The 25,583-nt window shown below is 39.5% G+C and overlaps 1 protein-coding gene across 6 annotated transcripts in view; it reads left to right on the top strand.

Annotated features, from left to right (window-relative positions):
- The window catches only part of LOC121290443 (inactive N-acetylated-alpha-linked acidic dipeptidase-like protein 2), a 999,957-nt gene that overhangs the window by 555,804 nt on the left and 418,570 nt on the right, over positions 1–25,583 (top strand). The window lies entirely within an intron of this gene.

Here is a 25,583-nt window from a genome sequence, read left to right as displayed (position 1 = left end):
GTAGAATATAAAACTGGTGAAAATAAAAAACACCTCCAGATCTATTGGCAAGTGACCTTATATCAAATGATCTATAAAGTATCCCACCATGTCTAATACTTCTAGTTTCATTTCTACAATTTGTAGAGCTCAAGGTCTCCATTGGAATGTAATTGAATTACATACATTAAACCAGTCTTACTGATTTTTGCTTGTTTATGAAAAATACACTTTTAAAAAATTGCCAAGCTACTAGATTTAAGGCGTCGAAATCATCAACAAATTAATTTCAATATAACTGATGTTAACATTTCCTTTTTGTGTAGACTTAGTGTCTGGTTAATCTCATTAAATTTCCACATCTATTATTCTCGGAGACCACAACAATAAATGCTGTGGACACACAGATGCTGTGCAAGGTGTTCTGAAGTTAGAATCAAAACACATTTCCCAGGAATTTCCTCAGGGTTTCCGATAGATTTGCTGCCATACTTGCAGCAGAAACCCTATTTCCACTATTTTTGCTGAAGTTACAGTGGAGTGGGAAAAACTCAGGAAATTTCGGGCAATCATTGTAGCAGAGTAATGGGTGCTTATATCTCTCTCTGATCTATGGCATATCAAATCTGAATTTTTAAGTGATCCTATGGGTCTGTTTTCAAAGACATTAAAGATTCTCAAATCATATTCTACATCCTTTGGTATTTGTAATCTGCAGTGTGTTTTTTGAAGAAATAACTAGTGCTATAAATGTGCATTTTTTGATGAAAATCTTTCTGTTAGTGTTGAATTGGACATTTTTGGCATAGAGAGCAAAGCACAAATAAACTCATGATCTAGTGAGCAATATTAAATGGTCCTCCCACACAATAATCAAATTGAAAATTAATGGACACAGGTGGCTTACTTCAAAACCAACATTAAATGGTACAAGCAATATGTATCCTGAGCAACACAGTAATGAAAAAACTATCTCCATTGAAATAGCTAAGCACAACTTTGAAGCATCACATCTTGGGTTAATCTGCTGCATTCATGAATATCAACAATTGATGGCCAACAAAGAAAGTATTGCAGCAATCGAGTTTGCAGTGACAGAGGTTCAGCAGCAGTTAGGCCAAGTGAGAGAAATAGACAATTATACAGAAGGGGAAGTAAAGACTCATTTTGATGGAGGGGAATTAAGCTTGGTAACTTATCTTAGGTCAAACAGAAGAATGGCAAGATTGTTCACAGGCTGGCTCAGTTTAAGAGATGATGTCAAATCCATACTAATCATTGGTTAGGCCACAATATGGAAACAATGTCCAGTTTTTGATGTCCTATTTTAGAAAAGATGCCAAAGCCATGGGAAGGGGGTAGAAGAGATTTACTAGGATGATACCAGTGATGAGAGTTTTTATTTATAAGGAGAAATTAGAGAAACTGGGATTTCTTTTATTGAGCTTAAAAGAGTTTAAAAGGAGATCTGATAGAGATTTTCAAATTATAAAGAGTTTTGATGAGGTAACTAGGAAAAAGTATTTTCATGGGATGGTGATTTGGTAATGAGAGTATATAATTTATGGTCATCTTTGAAAGAGAAACATTAGGAGAATTTATAATGTGGGAGGTTGTTAGAACATAGCACATCCTAACAGAAATAATAGCAAATACAGAGTAGCTTTTAAAAGAAAAATGAATAAATACTTGAAAAAGAAACATTTAAAAGGTAGAGAGAAAGAGCAGGGGATTGGGACTAGATAGATAACCTTATCAGAATACTGGTGCAAGTACATTGGGCCACATGGTTTCTGACTGCAAAGATCTATGGTTATATTATTAAATTTCCAGATTTACAAAAGCATTATGAATGCCCACAGCTGTGGAATAATTTCTTGCACCAACTTACTTGTGCAAGTACTTATTCAACCATGAAATGTTCAGACTTGCCATAAATGTATAAGCTATATTCTAAAGTGTGAAAATGTTTACCTTTATTAATTTCTGCCTTTGTTTATGAACATGATACTGCAAAATTTACCTGATTTAGAGTAATTCCAGCAGTTAATATAATGTATGTGTAATATATTCATAACCTCAAATACATCCAAATAGTTCCTTTCTCTTGAGCAAAATTACCCATGTAAACAAAACTATAATGAGCTAGTTTGTCAGTCATCCGAGTGCATGTGTGAGACATGGGTTTTTGCACAACATCAACCCTTCAGCATTTTCAACAGCCTTCATTTAACTGCATTCAAAACAGATAGTTTTGGTTGTGTGGAAAGCTTCTTCATGATGTAGCGCTGTTTTTGTAACAAAGTCACTTCTACAGAACATCAAGTAGTTAATTTGAAAAATGACTAATCACAGCCTCATTGTTGGAGCATTTCTAGTAATTACTTTGCTACTTACTACTTTCAACCACAGTGTTTTAATGTACAACAGAGTAGGCTTCCTTTTTTTTGATGTTGCAGTAATTTTCTATTGACCCTTTCCAAGGTTAGAGATGGCTAAGAAGGGGCTGAATGGTCTACTCCTGTTCCTATTTCCTACACTGCCTACCAAAGCTGGAAAGTATCTGGTGGCAGGTCACATTTTTTTTGTTCCACCATATCCAGTTTCCTGTGTTGCTTTATGTTCTTTAGCTTGATCTGAACATTTTTGAATTTTTGCAGCCTTTCGAGAACTCATTAACCATATCTCCTCAAATATACGGAAGTATTTAATTCCTTCTCAGAAATAATTTATTTACATTTTTAAAAATTGGTACCTGACCAGTTAAGATGGAAACAAAGATTCCTAATTGCCAATTGATGACTAATTTTAAAGATTGTGTCCAGTACACAGAAAGCTAATAATATTTTTGGTAATATTAGACAATGAGCATTTTGCATGTTGGTGTGATATTTGCTTGCTATGCATTTTTCTTTCTCTCATCTCTACGTTGCCGTGTCCTATGTCTTTGATTCACACTTTCTGTTTAAATAACATAAAAGCACATCCTCATAGAGGGAGGCACAAGAGAAGATAAGATTACAAGATTAGAAAGACAAGGGCAGCAGACACATGGGAACACCACCACCGAGAACTTTCTAGTATCTGCAGTTTTTTGCTTTTACCACCACCTAGAAGTTCCCCTCCAAGTCACTCATTATCCTGACTTGGAAATATATCACCATTCTTTCACTGTTGCTGGGTCAAAATCTTGGATCTCCTTTCCTAACAGCACTGTGAGTGTCCCTACACCACATGGACTGCAGCGGTTCAAGAAGGCAGTTCACCACCACCTTCTCAAGGGCAACTAGGGATCGGCAATAAATTCTGACCCAGCCAGCAAAGCCCACATCCCATGAATGAATTAAAAAAAAAATCCCTCAATCACCACAAAAATAGCAGTTCTTGCTTCTATGGCCAATGCCAACAAAATTCCATAATCCTCATGCTTGGTAATCCACAAGTATATGGAACTGTGCTAACAGAATCTTTCCATTTGTGCTCCCACATATTCTGTGTAAGTAAAAAGTACAGGGATTCTTCCACACTGTAAGCACAATGCTCTGCAAAATTAAAAAGCTTGTTTGCACTGTATGACACAATGGTTTTCAAACTGAGGTTTGTAGAGACTTGCCACGGTGTCCAAAAATAATCTCTTTAGTAGCTGTGAGAGAGAGTAAAATAGAAAGGGGACAAAGAGAAGAAACACAAAGCAAGTCATCCATTTTAGGTGAATTATTGGTAGTTGATGTTACTTCCGTGCACGTGTCTGTCTGGATATCTACCTATGAAGCTCCTGAACAATCTTGACCTGGAATTTCTGCTTTGGGTGCAATTGGCAATCTAGGCACAATTACACCCAAAACTGGGCTTGTTTTCCAAAGTGCTTTTTTTAGCCTCAAGATTTTGCTCAAACAGATTTGTATATGCCAAATGGAAAATTTGCCATGAACCTATGCAATTGGTCAGCATTTTAGAATGCAATTTTTAAAAATTGTTTACTTTTAAAAAAGTAATTTAGGAGTGGTTACTTGGTGCAGCTTTATTAATACAGCTGAAAGTGGACATCACAGAGAATAAGCATTTTTAATCAATATCTAATATACCAACTGTGAGTAATCTTATTTTAAATAACTGAAAATGACTTTAATGAAACTATTAAGAAACATTTGCTCATTATATTGGTGCACAATTGTTAATTTCTCAGTTTTTTAAGTATTCCAAATCTTTTAACATGTGCCTTGCGCCTAAAAAAATGCTTAATTTTATTAGGCCCCCCCTCAAAAAGCCCACAAACATGATTAATATGATATGGGGTGTATCCAGTTTTGTGGATGGGGCCAGCTTCTGGCACACTATTTCTTAAACTAACACAAACAACTGCGGAAACTCAATTTCTGCTGGATCCAATTTGAAATTCCACAACCTTTTGCATTGATTTGGCAAATTTTGTGTAAATTGTACTGAAAAATCAGCCCAACCCAGTGGAAACTCCTGCCCCTTGACTTCAGGTTGAATAAACTTGGATGACTGAGGCTCGATCCACCTGCAATGAGTGTTACATATATTTTCATCCATGAATATAGATATTTTATGTACCCACATATTTAAATAATGTTCATTTAGCATACTAAGAGGACATTTGATGCTCTATGAAGTTGGTAGAATAGAGCTGCACCTGCTCCATTATTGCTGAATTGGGGAGAAGCAGCTGTGAACAAGTTGCTTATAGTTGAAATGTTTATCTTTTTGTGATTTTTCTCTCTTCATTCTGCTCACTATAGCATAATTATTTTGACAAAATAATAACATTGCATAGGGAAGAAATTTTCCTGTGGTGGGCAGGAACAGGCAAGGGTAGGCGCAGAACCGATCGCCGCCAACGATTGGCTGCACGCCGCCATTTTACACGGGCAGGCCAATTAAGGCCCGCTCAGCATAACGTGTGGCCAGTAGCACGCAGCGCTACCTGTGCGATTGGGGGGAGGAGGGAGAGTCGGAGCCTGCGCTCTTTCGCTCATGCTGCCTCAGGGAGTTTGAATGGATTAGAAAACTTTTGAATAAATAAAGGAAAAAAATTATTTAAACCTCTCCTCTCACGTGACAGTGTTGCTCACAGCCAAAAAATGCAAGAATTTAAATTTCTGTTTTATTTCACTGTTTTTGCTCAGTCCTTCAATTCTATTTACCAATCTGTCTTCCTTTTTCTTCCACTCTACAAAACTCTATTACATATGGCTCCGACATGCCTTCCCTTTTTATTCGATCTGTATTGCCTTTTACATTCTTCAACAACACCTCCCAAACCAGTGACCTCTACTACCTAGAAGAACAAGATGTATGGGAACACCACCGCCTGCAAGTTTCCCTCCAAGTCACACACCATCCTGATTTGGAAATGTATCGCTGTTCCTTCGCTGTCGCTGGGTCAAAATCCTGGAACTCCCTTCCCAACAGGACTGTGGATTTACCTGCATCACATGGACTGCAGAGGTTCAAGAAGGCAGCTTATTACCAACTTCTCGACAACAACTTGCATTTATAACTAAAAACAAAAATAAAAATACCTGGAAAAACTTAGTATCTGCGGAGAGGAATACAGTTAATGTTTCAAGTCCGTATGACTCTTCAACAGAACTAAGGAAAAATAGAAGAGAGGTGAAATATAAGCTGGTTTAAGGGGGGGGTGGTGGGACAGGTAGAGCTGGATAGAGGGCCAGTGATAGGTGGAGATTGCCAAAAGATGTCACAGACAAAAGGACAAAGAGGTGTTGGCAGTGGTGGTATTAGCTAAGAAATGTGCTAATAGGTGACATTAAGGGTAGAAAGCAGGATGAGCAAGGTACAGATAGCCCTAGTGGGGGTGGGGTGGGGGGAAGGGATCGAAATAGGCTAAAAGGTAGAGATAAACCAATGGATGGAAATATATTTAAAAATAATGGAAATAGGTGGGAAAAGAAAAATATATATAAATTATTGGGAAAAAGGGGGATCGGAAAGGGGGTGGGGATGGAGGAGAGAGTTCATGATCTAAAGCTGTTGAACTCAATATTCAGTCCAGAAGGCTGTAAAGTGCCTAGTTGGAAGATGAGGTGCTGTTCCTCCAGTTTGCGTTGAGCTTTACTGGAACATTGCAGCAGGCCAAAGACGGACATGTGGACATGAGAGCAGGGTGGTGTATTGAAGTGACAAGCATCAGGGAGATCTGGGTCACGCTTGCAGACAGACCGAAGGTGTTTATAATTGCTCTGAAGAATGCACTTCAGAGGAGCATTATAAAGCAAAGTTTGACAACGAGCCACGTGAGGTGATATTAGGGCAGAGACCGAAACCTTCATCAAATAAATAGGTTTTAAGCAGCACCTTAAAGGATGAAAGAGAAGCAAAGCGGTTTAGGAGAGAATTCCAGAGCTTAGGGCCTTGGCAGCTGAAGATATGGCCATCCATGATGGAGCAATTAAAATCAGGGATGCAAAAGAAGCCAGAATTAGAGGAGTGCAGAGATCTCAAAAGGGTTGTAAAGACTGGAGGAGATTACAGAGATAGGGAAGGGTAAGGCCATGGAGGAATTTGAAAACAAAGATGAGCATTTTAAAATTGAAATATTGCTTAACTGGGAGCTAGTGTAGGTCAGCAAGCACGATTGATGGATGGATGGGATTTGATGTGAGTAAGGGCACAGGCAGCAAAGATTTTGTTGACCTTAAGTTTATGGAGGGTAGACTGTGGGAGGCCGGCAAGGAATGTCTCAAAATAGTCAAGTCTAGAGGTAACAAAGAAATGAAGGAGGGTTTCAGCAGCAAATGAGCTGAAGCAGGTGATGTTACAGAAGTGGAAATAGGTGGTCTTAGTGATAGCATAAATATGTGGTTGGAAGCTCATTTCATGGTCAAATATGATGCTAAGATGAAGTAACTGGGAAATGGAGTTTATAGCGGGTGCCGAAGACAATGGGTGGAATTTTCTGTCCAAGTAGTGAGACCATTTGTGGGTCAGTATGGTGAAGGAGAGGGCTTTGCTGAGGCTTTTTATCTGACCCACAGTATTAACATCCCTGCCAGTCAGGGAGGGTGGGTGGGTTGTTGTGCTTGATCTGTCAAAAGAAGAATTTCTCATTAAAGATACCATTACGTAGATTATAATGAGTCACTAGCACTTGGATGTTTGCAACAACCATAAGACTGGAGAGGAGACCTGGGAAGATTGATCCTTGGTTCTTTCACTCATATCTCAAGGTCCTGCTGTGGGACCAGAGGGACTACAGAGAAGTGAGCTCTCCCAGGGACAGGAGCTTGGATAGTCTCTCCAACCAAATAGATGTGGGTTACAGTGGCCAAGGAAGTCAGCAGCAGGAATGTGATCCCTTTAAGCTGGAAACTGTGCACAAAGAGAATCCAGGAGCACAGGAAAACTGAATGACATAACACTTTCAGTGCCAAATCCATGCTCTAACTTACCCAGCATTTTCTTGCACAGCACTCAAACCAACAAAGTTTCCGGACCCACTGATGGTTCTTGCTCCAGACACCTCACATTCCCATCTGAGGAGCCATTCACACTCACCCTCGGCCTATTGCTCCCTTGCACCCATGCCTCACAGTCACTGTCTACAAATGTTCTCCTCCCATCCTGTCTACACAAGCCATTTCTAACAGCCACACCTCTGCTTTCTCTCCTTGGAGGAGAAGAGCGCACACAACTTTGCAGTGAGCCAGAGCTCTGGGTGCGGTGGGGAGTGGAGGGGGGAGCGGTGGGTGGTGTTGGTGACGATGTGGGGGTGGCCCTCCCATGATAGAGACCTTGGCAACCACTGGCAATGTGTGCCCACCTGGTCCACTGGGGAGGAGGTCTTGTTCCAAGAAGCTGAAAATGTCAGCAACGACCTGCCGTGAAAGCCTTAGCATCCTGAGGCACTGGTGTTCACGTGTGTCGTGGGATCTGATCCTGTGCCTGTGTTGAGGGCCTTCCCTCCCTTCATCTGGATCTCAGTGTCCATTCCCTCTGACCAATGGAGGGGAATGTGGCTGAGCAGGCAATAGCTTTTGCTGATAATGATGATGTTACTTCTTCCCTTGTTCCTATCAGAGATACAAGGTGCAGCTGCATAAGCTGCTTCCATTCCATGGCGAAGGCTGACAACAGGGAAGTGCAACAAGTGAAGTGACTTCCAAGAAGTTGGCAATCACCTGTCAAGCAGTGAACTCACTCTCTGAGAAGGTGTTTTGTGAGCAGCAGCTTCTCACTTGGTCATGGCTGGAGCTCTTCAGTTTCACCGTTCAAAGCCTTCCCAATTTGTCAGTTTCACTGAAGAAGCTCTTCCCACTGTGCACTCACCCTGGCAAGTCGCTAACAGGTCAAGAAAGAGGTGCCTTGAGTGGAGAATGTAAAATTGAGGGTTAAAACAATACATAATAACCTATTTGATTACTTTAATTACTTGCCCTACAGCTGCATGTGAGTTCCGTGCCTCCAATCCTAGCTCAGCGAATACCGGAAGGGGGCAGGATCATGTCAGGATTCCTAACCAATGTCACTTTTTGGGGATTTAACTCCCTGCATGCAGCCAAAACTGGCTTTTCTTGCCTGGGAAGATTCCAGTCTTCCCAATATCTAATTGGAGTACATTTCTGCTCATCCAGTAATAGATGTCAGGTAAAAAGTTTGACAGTTTACACAGTATAGGAGTCAAGAGAGGTGGTGGTGAGGTAGAGCTGGGTGTCACCAGCTCTATTTATGAAAACTGGTTTTGTGATTCCGAATGATGTTATCAAGGGTAGCATATGGATGGGAAATAAGAGGGGGCCAAGGATAGATCCTTGTGGGACACTGGAAGTAACAGTGTGGAAGTGGGAAAAGAAGCCATGGAAGGTAATTCTGTGGCTAACCTTAGATGGATAAGAAGGAAAACAGGCAAGTGATGTCCCTTCCAGCCGGAAAACAGTGGAGAGGAGTTGAAAGTAGATGGTGTGGTCAACTATATCAAAGGCTGCAGATAGGTCAAGAAGGATGAGGAATAATAGTTTACCTTTGTCACAGTCACACAGTATGTCATTTATGACTTTGGAGAGAGCTGTTTCACTATTGGGGCAAAGTTGAAAACCTGATTGGAGGGATTCAATCATAGAGTTCCAGGGAAGATGGAAAGTGACACATGGTGAAAGGAAAGGGAGGTTGGAGATGGGTTGGCAGCTTGCAGGGGTAGTGGGGTCAAGGGTTGTTTTTTTTCAGAAATGGGTTGATTATCGCAGATTTGAAGGAGGGTGGAGCAGTACCTGAGGAGAAAGAACTTTGAACAATGTCAGCAGACATGAGAATCAGGAAGGGAAGTTGGGTAGTCAGCAGTTTACTGGGAATTGGATCAAATGAGCAGGAGCTGAATCTGATAGGTGCAATAAGCTTAAAGTGGGCATGAGGGGAGATAGGAGAGAAACTAATGAAAAGTGAGAGTTCAGAGCTAGGGCAGGGAGGAACCTTAGAGAAACTTTGATCTGGTGGGCTAGAGGAAGGGAGAGAGTAGTCTGAGGAAATGGATTGAATGGTCTCAATCTTAACGATAAAGTATTACATGAGCTCCTCGCATTTGTTGGTGGAGGAGATGGGAGAGAAGTGTTCAAGAAAATAGTTTGCCATAGAGCAAAGACACTGGGGACAAAGTGAATCATTTCATTTTAATTTTGTTGCATTGTGTTGATGCACACACAAGATAGCAGGGAAAAGAAAGGTCTTTGACAACAGCATATTCTGTTGACTTCATAATTAGCCAGTCTTTAAATGACTAATCACATAAGAAACCTGCTCTCTGATTGGATTAAGTTCCAATCAACTTATGGAAATAGAAAAACAGAACAGAGAGCTGAGATTTTATAAATATAATATGGACTCTCATGCTGAATAGCAGTCATTCACTATTAGTTAATGATATACTAATATTTATTTTTCAAAATGTAAAAACTAAATCATTTTTCCAGGACTTAACACTCAAGATTGGAGTATAATTAAACCTTGCATGCTCTAAGTACACTGCCTATGTTCTGAAGTAAATAATATGTTTCATAGATTCAGAAGCTCTTGAAGCTAGGCTCAAAACTTCTGGCACACTCGATAGAAAGCTCCTCTTAAATAATAAAAGTAAGTGGAGATAATTAATATTCAGGAGAATTCAGGCCACTTGAGCAGCACTCGGCATGAAATTAGCTCATTCTTTTCTATGATTGATGGTTTTTCACTGCCTTCTCTCTTTCCGTCTTCCCTCTTCTTCCCTTCCCTTTCTAGTTGGACCTGTGCAGATGTTAACTAAATCAAACTGCCACAGCGCAGAGAAAATGTCCTGTTTTCAAAACGGACAATCGCAAATATTTAGAGCTTCCTTCTTTGGATAACTGGTTAGCATTATTAACTTGGATTGAAGAAATCAATTCATTTTAGTTGTTATTGGATCTATTGTCTTAAGCTCTGGCAGGCACCAAAGCCCAGAATTCTTGGCCAGTAAAATAAAGTAAGCGCCAGGATCAGAAAACAGTTTAATTCCCGGGTGTCTCAAAGAAGATACCCATGAGGGTACATAAATTTCAATGAACAGTTTTATTAATAAGTCAAATATTTTTTGTACATTTGAGATTTCTTCTGTGCCTGTTACATTATAACCGGTATTTTTTGGTATATATAATTGAGTGGGTGAGGAATCAACATGGAGATAAAAACAAAAAACTGCGGATGCTGAAAATCCAAAACAAAAACAGAATTACCTGGAAAAACTCAGCAGGTCTGGCAGCATCGGCGGAGAAGAAAAAAATTGACGTTTCGAGTCCTCATGACCCTTCAACAGAACTGAATACTGCATTCATTGCTCCCAATGCAGTCTCCTCTACACTGGAGAGACCAAACGCAAACTGAGCAACCGCTTTGCAGAACACCTGCAGTCTGTCTGCAAGAATGACCCAAACCTCCCTGTTGCTTGCCATTTTAACACTCCACCCTGCTCTCTTGCCCACATGTCTGTCCTTGGCTTGCTGCATTGTTCCAGTGAAGCCCAACGCAAACTGGAAGAACAGCACCTCATCTTCCGACTAGGCACTTTACAGCCTTCCGGACTGAATATTGAATTCAACAACTTTAGATTTTGAACCCCCTCCTCCATTCCCCCCCCCTTTCTGTTTCTTCCCCCTCCCCTCTTTTTTTTTCCAATAATCTATATAGATTTTTCTTTTCCTACCTATTTCTATTATTTTGAAATCTATACCTTTTATGACCTGTTAGTCTTATTCCACCCCACCCCCACTAGAGCTGTACCTTGTGTGTTCTGCCATCCATTCTTAATTAGCACATTCGTTTAGATAATATCACCACCTTCAACACCTCTTTGTTCTTTTGTCTGTGACATCTTTTGATTATCTGCTCCTATCACTGCTTGCTTGTCCCTACAACCACAATTCCCCCCCCCCCCCACCTTAAACCAGCTTATATATCACCCCTCTCCTAATTTTACTCAGCTCTGTTGAAGGGTCATGAGGACTCGAAATGTCAACTTTTTTCTTCTCTGCCGATGCTGCCAGACCTGCTGAGTTTTTCCAGGTGATTCTGTTTTTGTTGAGGAATCAACATGGCTTGTCAAAGAATTTGGTACAAATTGAGCAATTTGATTTATTAATTTTGTCTTTAAATTGAAGGTATTCCAGACATTTCTTCTATGCTTCCAAGCGAATTAGTTTTTTTAAAAGTAATGGTAAATTTGAGCCTGTCACCACGGTTAATGATTTGCATTCTGCTTTTTCATAACTAGAGTATTTATGCCAGTCAAGATTTTTTGCATGGTTGAAACTTTTGGGGTGTGATACCTCATGGTTACGCGCTTGACGCAAGCCTTTTACTGAAATCAATATGTCGCTGATTGCTAACACTATTAATCTGACAGGTGATTTAGATTTTTAGACAGAATTGAATTCATGTAAATTTTTTATGATTATGGAACTGCCTTATCATCAAAACCAGAAGTCAACGAGGACCTTTTAAGATGCACTTTGTTTCTTTAAGCAAAATGATTTGTATCCTCCTCCTTATAGATGGTAACCTTGAGATAATATTTTTGAAATCTATTTCATTTAAATCAGGCTTTGAAAATTCCATCTCTTTGTTTTAAACTTGTTTAATTTATGACAAGATGTGAGAAATTCAAACTGGTTTTGCATGTTAATTTAACACCATTGACAGGTATGCCTACTCAGTGGGAAAAAATATGTCTCTTGGGTTATTTAGAAATCTTGTTCTGTGTTGTGAAGTGCCATTGCCATATGCTTTCAAATTTACATTCCTCTTTGAATATTGCATACTTTTGGGAGTTGTCATTCCAACCTGTTTCATTGAATGTGTGGCTGCTTTGACTACTTTTTAAAAAAAGAGAATATGAATGAGCATTGTAATTGATAACCTAATATGCTGGTAAACCTGAGACCTGAAATCACAGATTTATGGGTGTTTATGTGCTATATATTAACACTCCTATCCTGGGTATGAGTGTTCTTCTGAGTACTGGCACCAGTTCCATTACATTTCTTTCCATTAAGCCAGTCACTTGGTTGACATTAGCCAGCCAAGAACTGTGAATATATGCCATCTAAAGAAATAGGAAGTCATCAGAATTATCAAGGGCTTCCTTTATGCATAGTCTAGCATGGTTACTACTAGCAAAAATGTTTCCTCCACAACAAACATGTAGAACATCAATAGGATATTAGTAGTTTGAATAGGTGATGTTCAACTTTCATTTGAGACTCAGAAGGTATCAAGCAGTTTGTGCCCACTGCTGAATATCCCAAAGACAGAGGAGCAAGCAAGAAGGTAGGTAAGAGCCTTGTTTAGTAATCAAAATCAAATTAACCCTTTGATAGTATGCCAATGATAATTGATTTAATACAATGTTTAGCATGGAACAGAGACATGTAATTATAGATAGCATCTAGAGACATGGGTATATTTCCTTCTACCCAAAATCATTGGAGCATAGGAGCATTTGGCCCTTTGAGCCTGCTCTGCCATTCGATAAAGCCATGGCTGATCTGATTTTATCTCAACTCCACTTTCCTGTCTGTCCCCTGTAACTCTTGACTCATTTGTCTATCAAAAAAAACCTAACTCAGCCTTGAATAAATTCAATGATCCAGCCTCTCATGCCCTCTGAGGAAGAGATTTCCACAGACTAACAACCCTCTGAGAGAAAAAAAAAATCTCATCACCTTTGCCTTAAAAGGGAGACCTTTTATTTTTAACATGTGTATCCTAGTTCTAGCTTTTCCCCACACCAGGAAACATCTTCCCAGCATCCAAATCCCCCCAGCATCTTATATGTTTTAATAAGGCCACCTCTCTTTTTTCTAAACTCCAATGGGTAAAGGCCCAAGCTGTTCAATCTTTCTTCATAAGATAAACGCTTCGCCCCAGGAATGAATCAAGTGAACCTTCTATGAACTGCTTCTAACACAATTATATCCTGTTTCAAATAAAGAGAACAAAACTGTACACAGCTAGCATTCGCAAAGAAATTTATGTGAGATTATTGTATAGATTTCCCTATTTTTGCTCTTGGCAACATTTTTGTTAATAGTGAATGGGGAAAATATGCACCATGAAAGTCTGTAAGCTTTTTCCATGTAACTGTGTGGTACTATATATTCTGGGAATAATGAGGATCCATACAAAAGCAATACATCTTTCTCACAAATAGCTTAAAATATTTTAATCAGTTGAATTTTGCAATTTACTTATAGTTTGAAACTCACTCTCATACAGTATGGGGAAATAATGCTAATGCCTTAATATTTTTAGAACTAAATATTGCTTGTACTTCAAAGATTCAATGATTTTCTGTCAGATCATATTTAAAATATAATATACCTCATATAGTTTAATGCCATAAAACTGTATGAGATCACAGAACAGTCGCCCTAATTCACAGAGTAAACGAAAACCAATTTTTGTAATAGTTTCTTAAAACCATTTGTTTTCTCTAAATACACTTATAGGCTGAAAGTAAATGAGTCACCTTTCCTCACTGCATATAGTTCCAGTCATGATAGTTGGTGATCAGGTGTTGAAGTAATACTCCTGGATAAAACAGTGGTTTAATGATTGCATCAGAAATATATTCTTTCACCGCTGATCCAAAAAAAAAGTCTTGCGTTTGACATACATCTATCATACTTGAGGCATCACACACACAATGTTATACTTTTTATTACAAGGATAAAACTGGAAAGTAAGAAGTCAGTCATTGACCTGGAATCTTATTGTACAAGCAGCAAAAATATCCTTTATTCTCTGACTGAAAGTAGCAGGCTGCAAGTCGCTGCAATTACCTGGCTTTAGCTGTTTAGAGCTCTGCCTTAAAGACACAGATCAACATGCCAGTTAGACAAATTTCAGGCTCTAAACTACATGTGAACAATGCTAAGGGAGATCTGCTAGAATGTTTTTAAAATTCCAGTTTGAAATTTTTGACTTTGTCTTGTAATGTTTGGTTTCCAAATTGGAACCTCACCTTCATGGCAGTATGGAGACAGGCTGCCAAACCTAACATTTCTTGGCACAACTTCAGTTTGACAAATCCTTTGCTGCTCTTTGCTTTCAGTGAACAGCCTGTTAGTTCTATTGATATGATATTTAATGAGATGCTGATGTTTTTGAGCCTCCCCCAAAAAATGTACTCTCATCCTGAACCTTTGCCCTTTTGGAAAGCTGCCAAACTTTATTTTCCCATGTAGTATTTGACAGAAAACACAGAGGGTCTTTATGAAACCCGGTTTTGGCCTCAACTGGAGTATTTTCCTCAATTCTGGGCACTGCACTTAAGGAAGGATGTTAAGGCTTTAGAAAGATGCAGAAAAGATTTATGAGAGTGGTTAAATAGATGAGACAATTCATTAAGTGAACAAGTTGGAGGAGCTGGGATTGTTCTTAGAAAAGGGAAGGTAGAGAGGAAATTTGATAGAGACATTCAAAATCATGAGGGGTCTAAACTGAGTAGAAAGCAACTGTTCACATTGGCAGAAGGGTTAAAAACTAAAGGACACAGATTTAAGATGATTGACAAAAGAACCAAAAGGTGACATGGGGGAACATTTTTTTACATAGCAAGTGGTAACAATTTGGAGTACTATATCTGAAAGGATAGTGGAGGAAAATACATTTGTGGCTTTCGAAAAGAAATTAGATGAGCAGTTGAAGTGAAAAAGTAGTGCTGAGCTACTTTGGAAAGGGCCGTGGAGTGGGGCTAGCTAAATTGGTGTAGTAGAGAGCCAGTGCAGACTCTATGGGCTGAATGGCCTCCAGTGCTGTAACTTCTGTGATTATTAACATACAGTGTTTAAAAAGGTACCCTATTTGTACTTGGGTACCTAAACTTTTAGTCAGAAGCAGGACTAATAAATTTCACTCAATAAAACCTGTCAAGTTATATTATTCACTGAATTCTATTTGTTAAAATAAAGACACCTGCCTGTTTTCTCTCAGAGACAAAGCAAGAACTTTCAATAATAAAACACCTCAAGCTGCCTCATAACCATGAATTCCCTCTGAAATTCAGATTTTTTCAGTTATATTTTCTCATCAACCTCTGTAGAATATGCATCAACCTTGAAGCACAGATCAGAGTTGGATAAAGTTTTTGCCTCAATTTAAAGGGGAGAGCTGGGTGGCCATACGTATGAGCCCTGAAGTAGGCAATAGACATGGGGAGTCTGCATGTGTGAAATTTGTGCTCAACCTGCTCCCCCGCAACCCCCCCCCCCCCCCCCCCCCCCCCACACACACACACACACACACACATACACACACACAGAGGCAATGCTCAGTGCTACTGCTCACATGTCGTGCTGGGCATGCCTTAATTGGCCTGCCAGCGTGAAATCGCGGTGTGGTGTTGATCGCGGTCAGTGATCGGCTTCTCAACCGCCTTGCCCACTACCACCAATCCAGCACACCAAAGGCAAAATTCTGCCCCTTGTCTGGTATAAATTGTTGTCTTATCGGCATTAGACATCACCATTCTAGAAGAGGTCAGAGTCCCTTGCGTTACATGATTTTCAAAGTGAGTCATGAAGAACAACATGGTAACATTATGAACCATGCTGTTCTTGTTGTCTATTTACATCAAAATCTGATATACTATTACCTCTATAGCAGACGTATTCTGGGATGTTGTTCGCTACATTCATTGGTATGTGCTTTAATAATCTATGTTGTGTTATTCTTGCCTGCTTGATTCTCGCTTTTTGCTTGAAGGCACTGGATATTGATGGAATACTATTTCACTGGTGCTTGCAGCTCAGTGACACCTATTCCAAGTGGCTGTTCTTTAGCTGTGTGTTAACATCTATTTAACTATAGTGGCACCGCAGTCATGGTTTCATTCATGATCCGCATTCACACTTCCCAGCTGGGTCAGCAGCTAAAGATCATATTTGAAAACCATGGGTGACTTTCATCTGCTGTCAATGCTCAGAACATGGAGACCAATTGTAGCATGTCAGCTGAGATACAATAATTCAACATTCACCTGGACCTTCTGATCTGCATGGTTTCTCAGTGATATGTTTATCCACAGAGGAGCTTCTTAATGGAACTTTTTATTGGAACTGAATATAACTCTGAAAGAGATGCAGCAGATGATCTACAATTTTATATCAAGAAATCATTTGTCAAAAGCTCACAGCTGAAGTAATAGATCAAGGGTAAGTTACTTGTCAGATAGGAAATTAACTTGACAAAGAAACTACCAGTAGTTATTAATAGTAATTGTTCAGTTGGTATAGTGAAATCACAAAGGATCATTCCTATGATATCTTCTGTTACAATGACCTTGATGTGGTAAGCCTAATGACTATTACCTCTGCTGCTTTTATGTAATTTTGCAAGTAGCCAGGATGTGCCAATCATTCTCATTGAAAATTTATTGAATGATATTCAAAGATCTTCCCTCTAGATAGATAAGTTGCACATAACATTTAGCATTAAAATAAGTAAGTTAATTAAAATGTGCTAATTTTAAAATTTATGATAAGGGGTTTAATGTTTAAGCATGTGGAAGGAGAGAAACTGCATGATAAACAGTCATTCAGTATGTGTTTACAGTCTAAGGTTATGGTTGTCAAAACAAACAAAAGATTGGTGTATATAGCTCAATGATATAAATCCAGGGAAGTAATTTTAATATGGCCTCCCCTCCAGTCGTCATTTTAGTTTGGACCTTGGGCAGCCCAGAAGCCAATGTTTCCTTAAATAACTTACCAATTTCTTTTAAATTTTAAGCACCAGTATTTCAATTAATTCCTTACAAATATCTTTACTTGGAGCAGGCCAACTAAGCTTTCCGTGCTTTTCCTGATAGAACTTAATCCAAATACACTTATTTCAGGTGTGAGTTAAATTCTAGTATACCAGTCAAAGTCTTATGATGTACATTTAGACCCCGACACAGTTTGTAGGTACCAGTGGAATGGCACATATGTGAAACCAGATGTCGAGTGATCCAACCAGTGGTTCTTAAAGGGACCGCTGCCAAGGTTACAATGAAGATGGGCCCACATATGGATTTCATGTCAAGTACATTGACCAGCAAGGCAATTGCAGTGCTTGCCCACTCCACCCTCAGTTGTCAAGAGAGCAAATATTTAAAAGGGAACAAAGAGTGAAAACAACAATGATCTTTGGACATGTTCTAGTATTTGGATTGAGTTCTGTCAGGAAAAGCATGGAAAGCTTAGTTGGCCTGTTCTAAGTAAAGATATTTGTAAGGAATTAATTGAAATACTGGTGCTTAAAATTTAAAAGAAATTAGTAAGTTATTTGAGGAAACATTGGAATTGCTTTGTCTATAACATTGTCGCGAGGCTTGCCTGACTTTTCTTTTTAAGTTCTTTCAAGAATAAGGAAAACAAAGACATGATTTCCTAATATGCACTCCCAGTGAGTGCGATTCCTGAAAGGACCATACATTCTTAAAATTGTCCATTTGGAGTAAACTGCTGCACTCAGTCAATATAGAATTTATTCAAGCATCTGAGAGAAAGGTAACGGGTTTCTGATTTCCCTCTTGTCACTGTGCATACGGACTTACATTGGCTCTCGGTTAAGCAATGCCTCAATTTTAAAGTTACAAGCTTGTTTTCAAATCACTCCATGACCTCGTTCCTCCCTACGTCAATAATTTACCCTGGCCCTACAACCTTCTGAGATATTTGCGCTCCTCCAACTCTAAGATCATGGACGTACATAAGGCCAATCTGTCCGCCAATGGTAGCTGTGCTTTCAGCTGTCTGGATCCTAAGCTTTGGAATTCCCTCCCTAAATCTTTTTGTATCTCTGTATTTCCTCCTTTAAGGTGATTTTTTTTAGCTACCTGTTTGACCAAGCTTTTGGCCTTCTATCCTAATATCTGCTCAGGTGGTTCAGTGTCAAATTTTGATTGACAATGCTCCTCTTAAGTGCCTTGGGATGTTTGCTCTGTTAAAATTGCTAAATAAATACAACTTTCTGTTCTAGGAAGGAGGTAGGGGGATATACAGGCTTGCATTTGCCATAAGGTTGTCTGTCTCCACCCCTGCATCAACCAATTTGCTGTTGAAACTCTCTTTTGTCACTTCCAGCTTTGACTTTTCCAATACACTCCTGGCCAGCCTCTCATCCAATACAGTCTCTAAACTTCAGCTCATCCAAACCTCGGCTGCCCACACCCATTCTAGTTTATTTAGCACTCCAGTCCCTGCTAACCTAGATTACCTCCTGATTACCATCACCTCTAATTTAATTCTAATCCTTGTATTTACATGGACTTGGCCATCTCTGTAGCCTTTTTTAACCCAACAAACAACTTGTCCCAGAACTCTCTTCATAATCTTATGTGTATAAATGCAAATTATTGTTGGCCTGCATTTTGCAGTAGATGGTGAACAAACAACTTGGAAATGCAAGTTAAAATATTTAATTGAATGTAAAGCAATCTACAGAAAGTGAAATAGAGATAATAAGAAAAATGGAATTGAGAGATAAAAAATAAACAGATAATGTAGAAAGGATATGTTTTCATTTCAACTTTTAAAAAATCTTCAACAATAATTAAAATCTGAAAGAATGAGACTCCACCATTGTAAAAATATATGTTCAGCATGGAGAGAGATTGTTAGCATTTAGGACATCACACTGTGTGAAAATTCACACCTAAGCTGCTTGCTGTAACTTTTTCTGGTGTGCTAAGTGGGCCTATAACAGGTAATTATTGCAACTTCATGCCCTTCTTGTCGTGAATGTCAAGTCTCTCCATGAGATTCAAGCGTAGCAAAGCTTATGGAGGAGCAGGGCAAATGACAGAAATTACCTTCTGCATTTAACTCTGCATGTGAGGATACCAGATATTGCTGTCCAAATTTATTCCATAATAATGGAATGCTGATAGCTGTAAAATCCAAGCTATTTGTCTTGTCATAGTATTTTCATGCTGTTACAGTTCCAGCATTAAGGTGTTTATTCTAAACTGCACATGTTTCACAGAGGTTAATGACGTGTTCTGACTAATCAGCTGGTCATTTCAAATGGAATGCAGTTAATTAGCATTGACGTCATTCCTCTCAGAATTTACACACTATTTAAAATATTGAATGTTACACAAGGTGAATGCTATTGTATACCTTAAGGTAGAGAAGTAATTTTTCTGATAGAGGAAATAAGAATTTTAACAGCATAGCTATATTGATACTCGTTTACCCATATTAATATTTTGTAGAACAAAATTTTCCTTTAGGTTCCAAAATAGTCAACATTTGTCACCCATTATCTGCAAGCATATAAGTTTGGGAAGTGATGTTCTTGTGCAATTAAAGGGGCTATATGGTGCTTTATGAGCACTTTGTGACTGCACTTGTATAACCATTTTCTCCTGATATTTGTGATATAAATATTTGGTTGAATTTGTATGAGCATCCACCTGCATAATGGACAACGTAGTAGAATACTCTCACTGAAGCTGATTTAAGGAATTCTTGCAGCTTATGAACTGCACACTGTCAGGTTTACTGATGTTGCACTGGAGCACATGCTGCAGGAAGCAGTGGTGGATTTACAGTTAGTGGGGCCCTGTGCTCAGCTTCATTCCCCTACCAACCCCCAACCACCCCCTCCCACCCCGCCCCACCAGCCTAGGGATTCTAAAGGCGAAGCCAAGAAAATACACAAATTGATCAGTGCTTCTTCACTTATAAAAACCTGCCTATATGAATAATTGCCTTGTTGAAATCCGAGCTTACCTCTTGTCTGAATGATGATAAAGATGGTAAATATTACGATGCGAGGTGATTGAACGTGGAACTTGCTGACGACAAAAGCCAAGGACAGATTATATGTGGAGAGAGAATGTCTGAAGATAGGAGAGGGAAGCTGACTAGATGCCCACTTGAACATTGATATGTTAGTCTGTTGTTATAATTTTGTTCAGAGACGGGGACTGCAGACTGGAGGCCTGCTCCAGTTCCAACAGTTACTGAGGCAAAACAGCACTGACAATACATCCGTTACCTAGGAGACGCAAGAGCCATTGCACTTTACTGAGATCTCATCACTCACTGGAAAATCTCATGACACAGTGCTCAGAGAAAGAGCATGAGCTGCTGTTGTGGCTTTAGCCGGCCCGCGTTACAATCATTTAAATTAAAATCAAATTAAAACTCAGCTCGAGGTCAATGTTTCCCTTTGAACACTTACCATGCATGACCATAATGCAGGAATGCCAGAAAGATGCACTATAATCTGCAACTGAAACTGAAACTTCCCCACCTGGTTATACCTTTCATCCCAAGCCCCAACAAAACTGTTGCAGTACCATGGTAGCAATTAAATCCAAATTACACCCTGGTCTATTCTCCCACTCCTCTGGCACTTTTCCTCTTTCACCATCTCACCTTGTTCCCCTACCCAATTACAGTAAAAATGTTCTCACCGATATATCTTTTGTCACTTTCCTCCCTCAGCTTGTGCGTGGATGACTTCTCATCCTCAGTAATTTCAACATCCATTTCAACAACTCATGCTCTCTCTCCTCTGAGTTCACTGCCCTTCTATCCTCCACCACTCCCTCACTCCATATAAACTCCATCTCTTTGCCCTTGCCATCTCACCTGAGCCTCATTACCCCATCATGTCAATCACAGATAAGACCACCTCTGATCACTTCCTTATACCACTTTTCAGGTGTATTTCCCTTACCCCTCCCACCCCTTCTTCCTTCTTTGTCTGCTCCTCTCTCAATTTACTTACAACTAATTATTGGCCCTCTATTCACCATTACGTTCCTGCAGTGACTGATTTTCACAGCCGCACCTTTGATGCCCTGATCCTAAATGAAACCATTACTCTCTCTCTCACATTGGTCATTCCCCTCATCATCAGCCCTCATCTTTGCTCGCTAAAGTCTGACAGACGCAGACTTGAATGGATATGAAAGACAACTGGTTTAGCTATTCGCAGCCATATCTGGCTGGATCGCATAAAACATAATCAATTCCTGCTTTTTCTATCAAAATCCTCGATCTTGATTGCTTCATCATTGGTGGCCATATCTTCAGCAGTCATGCCCTAAACTGTGGAATTCTCTCCCTAAACAGTCCTTCTTTCCTGCTTAAAGATGACCTCTTTGGAGTTTAACGTGGATAAATGTGAGGTTATCCATTTTGGTCGGAAGAATAAAAAGGCGACTTATTATTTAAATGGAGACAAACTTCAGAATGCTTCAGTGCAGAGAGATCTGGGTGTCCTCGTGCATGAATCGCTGAAAGCTAGTATGCAGGTACAGCAGGTAATAAGGAAGGCAAATGGGATTTTGGCATTTATTGCCAAAGGAATAGAGTATAAAAATAGGGAAGTGTTGTCACAATTGTACAAGGCATTGGTGAGACCACCCCTGGAGTATTGTGCACAGTTTTGGTTCCCTTACTTGAGGAAGGATGTAGTTGCTTTGGAGGTGGTTCAGAGGAGGTTTACTAGTTTGATTCCAGAGATGCGGGGCTTGTCTTATGAGGAGAGATTGAGCAGTTCTAAACTCGCTAGAGTTTAGAAGGATGAGAGGAGGTCTAATTGAGGTCTCTAAGATGCTAAAGGGGATAGACAAAGTAGACGTGGAGCGGATGTTTCCCCTTGTGGGGCATTCTAGAACAAGAGGCCATAGTTTTAGGTCATGAATCTATGGAATTCACTACCTCAGAGGGTAGTGGATGCTGGGATGCTGAATAAATTTAAGGAGGAGATAGACAGATTTTTAATTAGTAATGGGTTGAAAGGTTATGGGGAGAGGGTGGGAAATTGGGGTTGAGACTGAAATGAGATCAGCCATGATCATATTGAATGGCGGGGCAGGCTCTAGAGGCTGAATTGCCTACTCCTGCTCCTACTTCTTAAATTCTTTGATTAAGCTTTTAATCATCTGCCCTAATAAATCCTTATGTCAGTGTCAAATTTGATAATGCTTTTGTGAAGTGCCTTGAGATGTTTGCTATGTTATAAGTGCTGTCCCATCAGGGAGGCTTTGCTCCCTCCTGCTACAACCAATTGCAAGTAATAGAATGCACCATTGTATTCCACTCTAACGCTAACTTCATGTGACACTGGAATACTGTTATTGGAATAACTAGTCAGTTTCATACCAGTTTTGCGTAAGTGAATGTAACTTAGGAACTTCTGTATTCTCCTTCTGAGAACAGACACTGTGTCAATGATGAAAGTAAGTTGTCAATGTCTGACTTTCATTTTTACTATGGGCCCTGTAAAGTATGTATTCAGCCCAATTACTCTCAACCTCCATGTGCTGTTTTTATTGCTCTCTGACCAAGCACAACTCTTGATCTTCCTGTTCAATAACATCAATTCCTGTTCAATAACATTAACTCCTGTTTCTACATCTAGCATATGTGCATTCGAGGATTTCCAGATCTCCGCAACTAATTTTCGATCTACACGAACTCCACCTGTTGCTTGGCTGTGACCTGGAGCTTTACCATGAACTGGAACATTACTGTTTCCTCCCCTCCTGCATGCCATCTGGATATGACCGACTTTCCCACAGGCATAGCACTTTGACTAGAAATGGGGTTTTTATGTGGTTGATGGCTACCATGGCAACATTTAAATTTCAAATTTAAATTTCTGACTCTGAGACTATGAACTGGGTTGCTGTGGCCTGGATCTCACTGAAACATGGTGGACCTTAGCGATCATATATGGTGTTACTAAGTTCCAAAAGTACTTGCATGGTACGAACTTCACTTTGTTAACTGATCACCAAGCATTTATGATCATATTTGGTTCAAAGAAGGGAGTATCATCCCTAGCAGCAGCATGGCTTCAGAGATGGGAATTGATGGCCCATCAGTACGATATTAAATATTGTATGTCAGCAGATCATGCAAATGCGAAATCTTTCAAGATTTCTCATGAATACTGATGCATTTCTAGCCACTGAGTTATCTATTAACCACCTACATAGACAAATGACATGCCGCTGTCTGCCAGAGAAATTAGTGAAGAAACTCACAAGGAAGTGGTGCTGAGTAAAGTGCTCAATTATGTCATGGTTGGCCGGTCTTAAAAGTATGATGATGAGAAAATGCAGGAGTATTTCACACATAGAAATGAACTGGGTGTAGATCAAGATCTCCTATGGGGTATAAGAGTCATCATTCTGCTAAGGTTTAGAGAGCGATTGTAGAGAACTTCATCTAGAGCACTCAGTCCAAATGAAAGCAGTAGCAAGAAGCTATTTTTGGTATCAAAATGTATGTAGTGATATTGAAGAGTTGTTGAAAAGTTATGAAGTGTGTCTCAGGATGAGGAATGATCCAATGAAGTTTCCTTGCATTTCAGGGTCAAACACAAGAAAACTGTGGGAACAGGTACATGTCAATTTCTTTGAAGAGGAAGGGGAAGCATACTTTATTTTGGTCGATAGCTGTAGCAAGTGGATAAATGTTGAGTCTATGCCCAATACCACAAGTGCCAAAACAGTTGAGGCTTTGAGAAGTTGGTTTGCAGTATATGGGTTGCCAGAGGTGTTGGTGTCAAATAATGGTCTGCAGTTTACATCAGAAGAGTATGAAAAATTTCTGAGTAAGATTGGGGTCAAACACACTCTAATACGACCATATCACTCATCATCGCACAGTGCTACAGAAAGAGGTGTACAAATTGTGAAGAGGTCTTTGCGGAATTATTTGCTAGGTAACAAGCTAGGCAGTAATTTCCACGTTTTGTAGTCCAAAGCGAAAGTCAGAAAGAAACTGAAAGTTTTCTGGAGCCACAGAATCTACCGGTAGAGAAAGTGAGTCAGGGTCTTTAATTAAAACAAATCAGTCAATGTCACAGTCCCAACCATTAGTAAAGTTTGTAGTCCAAGTCAAAGTTCAGATTTGATGGTCAGAGATGCTGAGGGAGCAAAGTCAAGCTAATGGAAGTGGAAGGAGATACCCAGACAGAAAGAAAATGTAGCCATAATTGAAAGTATACAGAAAGAAAGAAGAAAAAAGCTGTCAATTTCATTGTTTCTGATGATATTTTTGTTAAAGTCATATTAGTGTTAATGAAAGACAATTCATTTTTACATGTAAATTACTCTGGAAGTATCACTCATATATATTTTGGTTGTGATTATAGTAGAAGAAAATAAGCAGTGCAAGCTGTTAAATTTTCAGGTATTATTGCTGTTTGTCTAGTTATTTTTGTATTCTGAGAAATTATGTACATGTACCATTTTACATGTTAATATATGTTTTTTTGAGTGGGGAGGATGTGTAGTATATTACAAGATCTGAGCATTTTGTCATATTGCCTTCTTTGCTGCCCTTTCTGTTGGAGAGGTGTAAATAATTTTGCTCAATAATGGATGCCTGAGCAGTTAAGCATGTGTTAGTTTTGCTCAGTGCAAACAACAGGACTGACCTGCATACTATTGCCAATGATTGTTGATGAGGTGCGTATTGTTGGAGGAAACCCCCTTCTGTTCATGTAGGCCATTGCAATGAGCCTAAAGACCCCAAACAGCCACAAAAGGGATATTACTGACCCACTATAATTATGCAGTTATGATTACAGGAATTTTTAAACTACATTTTTATTTCAAATTTCCAGCATCCACAGTATTTTGCATATATTGCATTGTAAAGCTGTGAGTCTTCCTGAACTGAAACATCGCAATATATAAGAATGCGGGGTTAATTTTCATCCCGCTCTACCACTCCATCACCTATCATCCCAGTCTATGTTGAGTGGTGCATGTCTTACTTGGGCCCAATTTAAATTCCATTGAATCTGGTCAGTTTTCCAAGTTAAAGATCCCAATCCCTCAGGATATTCTGTGACCAGAAACTCAACTGGTCCACATTAATGCCATGGCCACTAGAGCATGTCAGTGACTGAGTAATCTGCAGCAAGTGGCTTATTTTTGGATTTCCCAAAGCTTCTCATTTTCCACTTGTCTGGATGGGTGCAGATGTGATAACACTCAATGCAGTCAGCTTGATTGGCACCCCATCTGTCAGCTTAAATGTCTGCTCAGTCCGTCACTGGCATATTGTGCCTGCAGTGTGTACTATCTACAAGGT

This window comes from Carcharodon carcharias, chromosome 2, assembly GCF_017639515.1.
Source record: "Carcharodon carcharias isolate sCarCar2 chromosome 2, sCarCar2.pri, whole genome shotgun sequence".
Lineage (NCBI taxonomy): Eukaryota > Metazoa > Chordata > Chondrichthyes > Lamniformes > Lamnidae > Carcharodon > Carcharodon carcharias.
This window is presented reverse-complemented; position numbering and strand designations above follow the sequence as displayed.